The following is a 12,510-nucleotide window of genomic DNA, read 5'->3' on the forward strand; positions in this document are numbered from 1 at the left end:
GTAGTTTATTTGTGCTGTTGAGATGTAGTGTGTATCTGAGGTAATAATGTAGTTTATTTGTGCTGTTGAGATGTAGTGTGCATCTGAGGTAATAATGTAGTTTATTTGTGCTGTTGAGATGTAGTGTGTATCTGAGGTAATAATGTAGTTTATTTGTGCTGTTGAGATGTAGTGTGTATCTGGGGTAATCCTGTAGTTTATTTGTGTTGTTGAGATGTAGTGTGTATCTGAGGTAATCCTGTAGTTTATTTGTGTTGTTGAGATGTAGTGTGCATCTGAGGTGATCCTGTAGTTTATTTGTGTTGTTGAGATGTAGTGTGTATCTGAGGTAATAATGTAGTTTATTTGTGCTGTTGAGATGTAGTGTGTATCTGAGGTAATCCTGTAGTTTATTTGTGTTGTTGAGATGTAGTGTGTATCTGAGGTAATCCTGTAGTTTATTTGTGTTGTTGAGATGTAGTGTGTATCTGAGGTAATAATGTAGTTTATTTGTGCTGTTGAGATGTAGTGTGTATCTGAGGTAATCCTGTAGTTTATTTGTGTTGTTGAGATGTAGTGTGTATCTGAGGTAATAATGTAGTTTATTTGTGTTGTTGAGATGTAGTGTGCATCTGAGGTGATCCTGTATTTTATTTGTGCTGTTGAGATGTAGTGTGTATCTGGGGTAATCCTGTAGTTTATTTGTGTTGTTGAGATGTAGTGTGTATCTGAGGTAATAATGTAGTTTATTTGTGCTGTTGAGATGTAGTGTGTATCTGAGGTAATCCTGTAGTTTATTTGTGTTGTTGAGATGTAGTGTGTATCTGAGGTAATAATGTAGTTTATTTGTGCTGTTGAGATGTAGTGTGTATCTGAGGTAATCCTGTAGTTTATTTGTGTTGTTGAGATGTAGTGTGTATCTGAGGTGATCCTGTAGTTTATTTGTGTTGTTGAGATGTAGTGTGCATCTGAGGTGATCCTGTAGTTTATTTGTGTTGTTGAGATGTAGTGTGCATCTGAGGTAATCCTGTAGTTTATTTGTGTTGTTGAGATGTAGTGTGTATCTGAGGTAATCCTGTAGTTTATTTGTGTTGTTGAGATGTAGTGTGTATCTGAGGTAATAATGTAGTTTATTTGTGCTGTTGAGATGTAGTGTGTATCTGAGGTAATCCTGTAGTTTATTTGTGTTGTTGAGATGTAGTGTGTATCTGAGGTAATAATGTAGTTTATTTGTGTTGTTGAGATGTAGTGTGCATCTGAGGTGATCCTGTATTTTATTTGTGCTGTTGAGATGTAGTGTGTATCTGGGGTAATCCTGTAGTTTATTTGTGTTGTTGAGATGTAGTGTGTATCTGAGGTAATAATGTAGTTTATTTGTGCTGTTGAGATGTAGTGTGTATCTGAGGTAATCCTGTAGTTTATTTGTGCTGTTGAGATGTAGTGTGTATCTGAGGTAACAATAAAGTTTATTTGTGTTGTTGAGGTGTAGTGTGTATCTGAGGTAATAATAAAGTTTATTTGTGTTGTTGAGATGTAGTGTGCATCTAAGGTAATCCTGTAGTTTATTTGTGTTGTTGAGATGTAGTGTGCATCTGAGGTGATCCTGTAGTTTATTTGTGTTGTTGAGATGTAGTGTGTATCTGAGGTAATCCTGTAGTTTATTTGTGCTGTTGAGATGTAGTGTGTATCTGAGGTAATAATGTAGTTTATTTGTGTTGTTGAGATGTAGTGTGTATCTGAGGTAATAATGAAGTTTATTTGTGTTGTTGAGATGTAGTGTGTATCTGAGGTAATAATGTAGTTTATTTGTGCTGTTGAGATGTAGTGTGTATCTATGGTAATCCTGTAGTTTATTTGTGTTGTTGAGATGTAGTGTGTATCTGAGGTAATAATGTAGTTTATTTGTGTTGTTGAGATGTAGTGTGCATCTGAGGTAATCCTGTAGTTTATTTGTGTTGTTGAGATGTAGTGTGTATCTGAGGTAATAATGTAGTTTATTTGTGCTGTTGAGATGTAGTGTGTATCTGAGGTAATCCTGTAGTTTATTTGTGTTGTTGAGATGTAGTGTGTATCTGAGGTAATCCTGTAGTTTATTTGTGCTGTTGAGATGTAGTGTGTATCTGAGGTAATAATGTAGTTTATTTGTGTTGTTGAGATGTAGTGTGTATCTGAGGTAATCCTGTAGTTTATTTGTGTTGTTGAGATGTAGTGTGTATCTGAAGTAATAATGTAGTTTATTTGTGTTGTTGAGATGTAGTGTGTATCTGAGGTAATCCTGTAGTTTATTTGTGTTGTTGAGATGTAGTGTGTATCTGAGGTAATCCTGTAGTTTATTTGTGCTGTTGAGATGTAGTGTGTATCTGAGGTAATAATGTAGTTTATTTGTGTTGTTGAGATGTAGTGTGTATCTGAGGTAATCCTGTAGTTTATTTGTGCTGTTGAGATGTTGTGTGTATCTGGGGTAATCCTGTAGTTTATTTGTGCTGTTGAGATGTAGTGTGTATCTGAGGTAATAATGTAGTTTATTTGTGCTGTTGAGATGTAGTGTGTATCTGAGGTAATAATGTAGTTTATTTGTGTTGTTGAGATGTAGTGTGCATCTGAGGTAATAATGTAGTTTATTTGTGCTGTTGAGATGTAGTGTGTATCTGAGGTAATAATGTAGTTTATTTGTGCTGTTGAGATGTAGTGTGTATCTGGGGTAATCCTGTAGTTTATTTGTGTTGTTGAGATGTAGTGTGTATCTGGGGTAATCCTGTAGTTTATTTGTGTTGTTGAGATGTAGTGTGTATCTGAGGTAATCCTGTAGTTTATTTGTGTTGTTGAGATGTAGTGTGCATCTGAGGTAATCCTGTAGTTTATTTGTGTTGTTGAGATGTAGTGTGTATCTGAGGTAATAATGTAGTTTATTTGTGTTGTTGAGATGTAGTGTGCATCTGAGGTAATCCTGTAGTTTATTTGTGTTGTTGAGATGTAGTGTGTATCTGAGGTAATAATGTAGTTTATTTGTGCTGTTGAGATGTAGTGTGTATCTGAGGTAATCCTGTAGTTTATTTGTGTTGTTGAGATGTAGTGTGTATCTGAGGTAATCCTGTAGTTTATTTGTGCTGTTGAGATGTAGTGTGTATCTGAGGTAATAATGTAGTTTATTTGTGTTGTTGAGATGTAGTGTGTATCTGAGGTAATCCTGTAGTTTATTTGTGTTGTTGAGATGTAGTGTGTATCTGAGGTAATAATGTAGTGTATTTGTGTTGTTGAGATGTAGTGTGTATCTGAGGTAATCCTGTAGTTTATTTGTGTTGTTGAGATGTAGTGTGTATCTGAGGTAATCCTGTAGTTTATTTGTGCTGTTGAGATGTAGTGTGTATCTGAGGTAATAATGTAGTTTATTTGTGTTGTTGAGATGTAGTGTGTATCTGAGGTAATCCTGTAGTTTATTTGTGCTGTTGAGATGTTGTGTGTATCTGGGGTAATCCTGTAGTTTATTTGTGCTGTTGAGATGTAGTGTGTATCTGAGGTAATAATGTAGTTTATTTGTGCTGTTGAGATGTAGTGTGTATCTGAGGTAATAATGTAGTTTATTTGTGTTGTTGAGATGTAGTGTGCATCTGAGGTAATAATGTAGTTTATTTGTGTTGTTGAGATGTAGTGTGCATCTGAGGTAATAATGTAGTTTATTTGTGCTGTTGAGATGTAGTGTGTATCTGAGGTAATAATGTAGTTTATTTGTGCTGTTGAGATGTAGTGTGTATCTGGGGTAATCCTGTAGTTTATTTGTGTTGTTGAGATGTAGTGTGTATCTGGGGTAATCCTGTAGTTTATTTGTGTTGTTGAGATGTAGTGTGTATCTGAGGTAATCCTGTAGTTTATTTGTGTTGTTGAGATGTAGTGTGTATCTGAGGTAATAATGTAGTTTATTTGTGCTGTTGAGATGTAGTGTGTATCTGAGGTAATAATGTAGTTTATTTGTGCTGTTGAGATGTAGTGTGTATCTGAGGTAATAATGTAGTTTATTTGTGCTGTTGAGATGTAGTGTGCATCTGAGGTAATAATGTAGTTTATTTGTGCTGTTGAGATGTAGTGTGTATCTGAGGTAATAATGTAGTTTATTTGTGCTGTTGAGATGTAGTGTGTATCTGGGGTAATCCTGTAGTTTATTTGTGTTGTTGAGATGTAGTGTGTATCTGAGGTAATCCTGTAGTTTATTTGTGTTGTTGAGATGTAGTGTGCATCTGAGGTGATCCTGTAGTTTATTTGTGTTGTTGAGATGTAGTGTGTATCTGAGGTAATAATGTAGTTTATTTGTGCTGTTGAGATGTAGTGTGTATCTGAGGTAATCCTGTAGTTTATTTGTGTTGTTGAGATGTAGTGTGTATCTGAGGTAATCCTGTAGTTTATTTGTGTTGTTGAGATGTAGTGTGTATCTGAGGTAATAATGTAGTTTATTTGTGCTGTTGAGATGTAGTGTGTATCTGAGGTAATCCTGTAGTTTATTTGTGTTGTTGAGATGTAGTGTGTATCTGAGGTAATAATGTAGTTTATTTGTGTTGTTGAGATGTAGTGTGCATCTGAGGTGATCCTGTATTTTATTTGTGCTGTTGAGATGTAGTGTGTATCTGGGGTAATCCTGTAGTTTATTTGTGTTGTTGAGATGTAGTGTGTATCTGAGGTAATAATGTAGTTTATTTGTGCTGTTGAGATGTAGTGTGTATCTGAGGTAATCCTGTAGTTTATTTGTGTTGTTGAGATGTAGTGTGTATCTGAGGTAATAATGTAGTTTATTTGTGCTGTTGAGATGTAGTGTGTATCTGAGGTAATCCTGTAGTTTATTTGTGTTGTTGAGATGTAGTGTGTATCTGAGGTGATCCTGTAGTTTATTTGTGTTGTTGAGATGTAGTGTGCATCTGAGGTGATCCTGTAGTTTATTTGTGTTGTTGAGATGTAGTGTGCATCTGAGGTAATCCTGTAGTTTATTTGTGTTGTTGAGATGTAGTGTGTATCTGAGGTAATCCTGTAGTTTATTTGTGTTGTTGAGATGTAGTGTGTATCTGAGGTAATAATGTAGTTTATTTGTGCTGTTGAGATGTAGTGTGTATCTGAGGTAATCCTGTAGTTTATTTGTGTTGTTGAGATGTAGTGTGTATCTGAGGTAATAATGTAGTTTATTTGTGTTGTTGAGATGTAGTGTGCATCTGAGGTGATCCTGTATTTTATTTGTGCTGTTGAGATGTAGTGTGTATCTGGGGTAATCCTGTAGTTTATTTGTGTTGTTGAGATGTAGTGTGTATCTGAGGTAATAATGTAGTTTATTTGTGCTGTTGAGATGTAGTGTGTATCTGAGGTAATCCTGTAGTTTATTTGTGCTGTTGAGATGTAGTGTGTATCTGAGGTAACAATAAAGTTTATTTGTGTTGTTGAGGTGTAGTGTGTATCTGAGGTAATAATAAAGTTTATTTGTGTTGTTGAGATGTAGTGTGTATCTGAGGTAATCCTGTAGTTTATTTGTGTTGTTGAGATGTAGTGTGCATCTGAGGTGATCCTGTAGTTTATTTGTGTTGTTGAGATGTAGTGTGTATCTGAGGTAATCCTGTAGTTTATTTGTGCTGTTGAGATGTAGTGTGTATCTGAGGTAATAATGTAGTTTATTTGTGTTGTTGAGATGTAGTGTGTATCTGAGGTAATAATGAAGTTTATTTGTGTTGTTGAGATGTAGTGTGTATCTGAGGTAATAATGTAGTTTATTTGTGCTGTTGAGATGTAGTGTGTATCTATGGTAATCCTGTAGTTTATTTGTGTTGTTGAGATGTAGTGTGTATCTGAGGTAATAATGTAGTTTATTTGTGTTGTTGAGATGTAGTGTGCATCTGAGGTAATCCTGTAGTTTATTTGTGTTGTTGAGATGTAGTGTGTATCTGAGGTAATAATGTAGTTTATTTGTGCTGTTGAGATGTAGTGTGTATCTGAGGTAATCCTGTAGTTTATTTGTGTTGTTGAGATGTAGTGTGTATCTGAGGTAATCCTGTAGTTTATTTGTGCTGTTGAGATGTAGTGTGTATCTGAGGTAATAATGTAGTTTATTTGTGTTGTTGAGATGTAGTGTGTATCTGAGGTAATCCTGTAGTTTATTTGTGTTGTTGAGATGTAGTGTGTATCTGAGGTAATAATGTAGTTTATTTGTGTTGTTGAGATGTAGTGTGTATCTGAGGTAATCCTGTAGTTTATTTGTGTTGTTGAGATGTAGTGTGTATCTGAGGTAATCCTGTAGTTTATTTGTGCTGTTGAGATGTAGTGTGTATCTGAGGTAATAATGTAGTTTATTTGTGTTGTTGAGATGTAGTGTGTATCTGAGGTAATCCTGTAGTTTATTTGTGCTGTTGAGATGTTGTGTGTATCTGGGGTAATCCTGTAGTTTATTTGTGCTGTTGAGATGTAGTGTGTATCTGAGGTAATAATGTAGTTTATTTGTGCTGTTGAGATGTAGTGTGTATCTGAGGTAATAATGTAGTTTATTTGTGTTGTTGAGATGTAGTGTGCATCTGAGGTAATAATGTAGTTTATTTGTGCTGTTGAGATGTAGTGTGTATCTGAGGTAATAATGTAGTTTATTTGTGCTGTTGAGATGTAGTGTGTATCTGGGGTAATCCTGTAGTTTATTTGTGTTGTTGAGATGTAGTGTGTATCTGGGGTAATCCTGTAGTTTATTTGTGTTGTTGAGATGTAGTGTGTATCTGAGGTAATCCTGTAGTTTATTTGTGTTGTTGAGATGTAGTGTGTATCTGAGGTAATAATGTAGTTTATTTGTGCTGTTGAGATGTAGTGTGTATCTGAGGTAATAATGTAGTTTATTTGTGCTGTTGAGATGTAGTGTGTATCTGAGGTAATAATGTAGTTTATTTGTGCTGTTGAGATGTAGTGTGCATCTGAGGTAATAATGTAGTTTATTTGTGCTGTTGAGATGTAGTGTGTATCTGAGGTAATAATGTAGTTTATTTGTGCTGTTGAGATGTAGTGTGTATCTGGGGTAATCCTGTAGTTTATTTGTGTTGTTGAGATGTAGTGTGTATCTGAGGTAATCCTGTAGTTTATTTGTGTTGTTGAGATGTAGTGTGCATCTGAGGTGATCCTGTAGTTTATTTGTGTTGTTGAGATGTAGTGTGTATCTGAGGTAATAATGTAGTTTATTTGTGCTGTTGAGATGTAGTGTGTATCTGAGGTAATCCTGTAGTTTATTTGTGTTGTTGAGATGTAGTGTGTATCTGAGGTAATCCTGTAGTTTATTTGTGTTGTTGAGATGTAGTGTGTATCTGAGGTAATAATGTAGTTTATTTGTGCTGTTGAGATGTAGTGTGTATCTGAGGTAATCCTGTAGTTTATTTGTGTTGTTGAGATGTAGTGTGTATCTGAGGTAATAATGTAGTTTATTTGTGTTGTTGAGATGTAGTGTGCATCTGAGGTGATCCTGTACTTTATTTGTGCTGTTGAGATGTAGTGTGTATCTGGGGTAATCCTGTAGTTTATTTGTGTTGTTGAGATGTAGTGTGTATCTGAGGTAATAATGTAGTTTATTTGTGCTGTTGAGATGTAGTGTGTATCTGAGGTAATCCTGTAGTTTATTTGTGTTGTTGAGATGTAGTGTGTATCTGAGGTAATAATGTAGTTTATTTGTGCTGTTGAGATGTAGTGTGTATCTGAGGTAATCCTGTAGTTTATTTGTGTTGTTGAGATGTAGTGTGTATCTGAGGTGATCCTGTAGTTTATTTGTGTTGTTGAGATGTAGTGTGCATCTGAGGTGATCCTGTAGTTTATTTGTGTTGTTGAGATGTAGTGTGCATCTGAGGAATCCTGTAGTTTATTTGTGTTGTTGAGATGTAGTGTGTATCTGAGGTAATCCTGTAGTTTATTTGTGTTGTTGAGATGTAGTGTGTATCTGAGGTAATAATGTAGTTTATTTGTGCTGTTGAGATGTAGTGTGTATCTGAGGTAATCCTGTAGTTTATTTGTGTTGTTGAGATGTAGTGTGTATCTGAGGTAATAATGTAGTTTATTTGTGCTGTTGAGATGTAGTGTGTATCTGGGGTAATCCTGTAGTTTATTTGTGTTGTTGAGATGTAGTGTGTATCTGAGGTAATAATGTAGTTTATTTGTGCTGTTGAGATGTAGTGTGTATCTGAGGTAATCCTGTAGTTTATTTGTGCTGTTGAGATGTAGTGTGTATCTGAGGTAATAATAAAGTTTATTTGTGTTGTTGAGGTGTAGTGTGTATCTGAGGTAATAATAAAGTTTATTTGTGTTGTTGAGATGTAGTGTGCATCTAAGGTAATCCTGTAGTTTATTTGTGTTGTTGAGATGTAGTGTGCATCTGAGGTGATCCTGTAGTTTATTTGTGTTGTTGAGATGTAGTGTGTATCTGAGGTAATCCTGTAGTTTATTTGTGCTGTTGAGATGTAGTGTGTATCTGAGGTAATAATGTAGTTTATTTGTGTTGTTGAGATGTAGTGTGTATCTGAGGTAATAATGAAGTTTATTTGTGTTGTTGAGATGTAGTGTGTATCTGAGGTAATAATGTAGTTTATTTGTGTTGTTGAGATGTAGTGTGTATCTATGGTAATCCTGTAGTTTATTTGTGTTGTTGAGATGTAGTGTGTATCTGAGGTAATAATGTAGTTTATTTTTGTTGTTGAGATGTAGTGTGCATCTGAGGTAATCCTGTAGTTTATTTGTGTTGTTGAGATGTAGTGTGTATCTGAGGTAATAATGTAGTTTATTTGTGCTGTTGAGATGTAGTGTGTATCTGAGGTAATCCTGTAGTTTATTTGTGTTGTTGAGATGTAGTGTGTATCTGAGGTAATCCTGTAGTTTATTTGTGCTGTTGAGATGTAGTGTGTATCTGAGGTAATAATGTAGTTTATTTGTGTTGTTGAGATGTAGTGTGTATCTGAGGTAATCCTGTAGTTTATTTGTGTTGTTGAGATGTAGTGTGTATCTGAGGTAATAATGTAGTTTATTTGTGTTGTTGAGATGTAGTGTGTATCTGAGGTAATCCTGTAGTTTATTTGTGTTGTTGAGATGTAGTGTGTATCTGAGGTAATCCTGTAGTTTATTTGTGTTGTTGAGATGTAGTGTGTATCTGAGGTAATAATGTAGTTTATTTGTGCTGTTGAGATGTAGTGTGTATCTGAGGTAATAATGTAGTTTATTTGTGCTGTTGAGATGTAGTGTGTATCTGAGGTAATAATGTAGTTGATTTGTGCTGTTGAGATGTAGTGTGTATCTGAGGTAATCCTGTAGTTTATTTGTGCTGTTGAGATGTTGTGTGTATCTGAGGTAATAATGTAGTTTATTTGTGTTGTTGAGATGTAGTGTGTATCTGAGGTAATCCTGTAGTTTATTTGTGTTGTTGAGATGTAGTGTGTATCTGAGGTAATCCTGTAGTTTATTTGTGTTGTTGAGATGTAGTGTGTATCTGAGGTAATCCTGTAGTTTATTTGTATTGTTGAGATGTAGTGTGTATCTGAGGTAATCCTGTAGTTTATTTGTGTTGTTGAGATGTAGTGTGCATCTGAGGTAATCCTGTAGTTTATTTGTGTTGTTGAGATGTAGTGTGTATCTGAGGTAATAATGTAGTTTATTTGTGCTTGTTGAGATGTAGTGTGTATCTGAGGTAATAATGTAGTTTATTTGTGCTGTTGAGATGTAGTGTGTATCTGGGGTAATCCTGTAGTTTATTTGTGTTGTTGAGATGTAGTGTGTATCTGAGGTAATCCTGTAGTTTATTTGTGTTGTTGAGATGTAGTGTGTATCTGAGGTAATAATGTAGTTTATTTGTGCTGTTGAGATGTAGTGTGTATCTGAGGTAATCCTGTAGTTTATTTGTGTTGTTGAGATGTAGTGTGTATCTGAGGTAATCCTGTAGTTTATTTGTGCTGTTGAGATGTAGTGTGTATCTGAGGTAATAATGTAGTTTATTTGTGTTGTTGAGATGTAGTGTGTATCTGAGGTAATCCTGTAGTTTATTTGTGTTGTTGAGATGTAGTGTGTATCTGAGGTAATAATGTAGTTTATTTGTGTTGTTGAGATGTAGTGTGTATCTGAGGTAATCCTGTAGTTTATTTGTGTTGTTGAGATGTAGTGTGTATCTGAGGTAATCCTGTAGTTTATTTGTGTTGTTGAGATGTAGTGTGTATCTGAGGTAATAATGTAGTTTATTTGTGCTGTTGAGATGTAGTGTGTATCTGAGGTAATAATGTAGTTTATTTGTGCTGTTGAGATGTAGTGTGTATCTGAGGTAATAATGTAGTTGATTTGTGCTGTTGAGATGTAGTGTGCATCTGAGGTAATAATGTAGTTTATTTGTGCTTGTTGAGATGTAGTGTGTATCTGAGGTAATAATGTAGTTTATTTGTGCTGTTGAGATGTAGTGTGTATCTGGGGTAATCCTGTAGTTTATTTGTGTTGTTGAGATGTAGTGTGTATCTGAGGTAATCCTGTAGTTTATTTGTGTTGTTGAGATGTAGTGTGCATCTGAGGTGATCCTGTAGTTTATTTGTGTTGTTGAGATGTAGTGTGTATCTGAGGTAATAATGTAGTTTATTTGTGCTGTTGAGATGTAGTGTGTATCTGAGGTAATCCTGTAGTTTATTTGTGTTGTTGAGATGTAGTGTGTATCTGAGGTAATCCTGTAGTTTATTTGTGTTGTTGAGATGTAGTGTGTATCTGAGGTAATAATGTAGTTTATTTGTGCTGTTGAGATGTAGTGTGTATCTGAGGTAATCCTGTAGTTTATTTGTGTTGTTGAGATGTAGTGTGTATCTGAGGTAATAATGTAGTTTATTTGTGTTGTTGAGATGTAGTGTGCATCTGAGGTGATCCTGTATTTTATTTGTGCTGTTGAGATGTAGTGTGTATCTGGGGTAATCCTGTAGTTTATTTGTGTTGTTGAGATGTAGTGTGTATCTGAGGTAATAATGTAGTTTATTTGTGCTGTTGAGATGTAGTGTGTATCTGAGGTAATCCTGTAGTTTATTTGTGTTGTTGAGATGTAGTGTGTATCTGAGGTAATAATGTAGTTTATTTGTGCTGTTGAGATGTAGTGTGCATCTGAGGTAATAATGTAGTTTATTTGTGCTGTTGAGATGTAGTGTGTATCTGAGGTAATAATGTAGTTTATTTGTGCTGTTGAGATGTAGTGTGCATCTGAGGTAATAATGTAGTTTATTTGTGCTGTTGAGATGTAGTGTGTATCTGAGGTAATAATGTAGTTTATTTGTGCTGTTGAGATGTAGTGTGTATCTGGGGTAATCCTGTAGTTTATTTGTGTTGTTGAGATGTAGTGTGCATCTGAGGTGATCCTGTAGTTTATTTGTGTTGTTGAGATGTAGTGTGTATCTGAGGTGATCCTGTAGTTTATTTGTGTTGTTGAAATGTAGTGTGTATCTGAGGTAATAATGTAGTTTATTTGTGCTGTTGAGATGTAGTGTGTATCTGAGGTAATCCTGTAGTTTATTTGTGTTGTTGAGATGTAGTGTGTATCTGAGGTAATCCTGTAGTTTATTTGTGTTGTTGAGATGTAGTGTGTATCTGAGGTAATAATGTAGTTTATTTGTGCTGTTGAGATGTAGTGTGTATCTGAGGTAATCCTGTAGTTTATTTGTGTTGTTGAGATGTAGTGTGTATCTGAGGTAATAATGTAGTTTATTTGTGTTGTTGAGATGTAGTGTGCATCTGAGGTGATCCTGTATTTTATTTGTGCTGTTGAGATGTAGTGTGTATCTGGGGTAATCCTGTAGTTTATTTGTGTTGTTGAGATGTAGTGTGTATCTGAGGTAATAATGTAGTTTATTTGTGCTGTTGAGATGTAGTGTGTATCTGAGGTAATCCTGTAGTTTATTTGTGTTGTTGAGATGTAGTGTGTATCTGAGGTAATAATGTAGTTTATTTGTGCTGTTGAGATGTAGTGTGTATCTGAGGTAATCCTGTAGTTTATTTGTGTTGTTGAGATGTAGTGTGTATCTGAGGTAATCCTGTAGTTTATTTGTGTTGTTGAGATGTAGTGTGTATCTGAGGTGATCCTGTAGTTTATTTGTGTTGTTGAGATGTAGTGTGCATCTGAGGTGATCCTGTAGTTTATTTGTGTTGTTGAGATGTAGTGTGCATCTGAGGTAATCCTGTAGTTTATTTGTGTTGTTGAGATGTAGTGTGTATCTGAGGTAATCCTGTAGTTTATTTGTGTTGTTGAGATGTAGTGTGTATCTGAGGTAATAATGTAGTTTATTTGTGTTGTTGAGATGTAGTGTGTATCTGAGGTGATCCTGTAGTTTATTTGTGTTGTTGAGATGTAGTGTGTATCTGAGGTAATCCTGTAGTTTATTTGTGCTGTTGAGATGTTGTGTGTATCTGAGGTAATAATGTAGTTTATTTGTGTTGTTGAGATGTAGTGTGTATCTGAGGTAATCCTGTAGTTTATTTGTGTTGTTGAGATGTAGTGTGTATCTGAGGTAATCCTGTAGTTTATTTGTGTTGTTGAGATGTAGT

The 12,510-nt window shown here is 35.0% G+C and overlaps 1 protein-coding gene across 6 annotated transcripts in view; it reads left to right on the plus strand.

Annotated features, from left to right (window-relative positions):
- Positions 1–12,510, plus strand: part of col4a6 (collagen, type IV, alpha 6) — a 186,916-nt gene that overhangs the window by 147,353 nt on the left and 27,053 nt on the right. The window lies entirely within an intron of this gene.

Source organism: Oncorhynchus mykiss, chromosome 21 (assembly GCF_013265735.2).
Source record: "Oncorhynchus mykiss isolate Arlee chromosome 21, USDA_OmykA_1.1, whole genome shotgun sequence".
Taxonomy (NCBI): domain Eukaryota; kingdom Metazoa; phylum Chordata; class Actinopteri; order Salmoniformes; family Salmonidae; genus Oncorhynchus; species Oncorhynchus mykiss.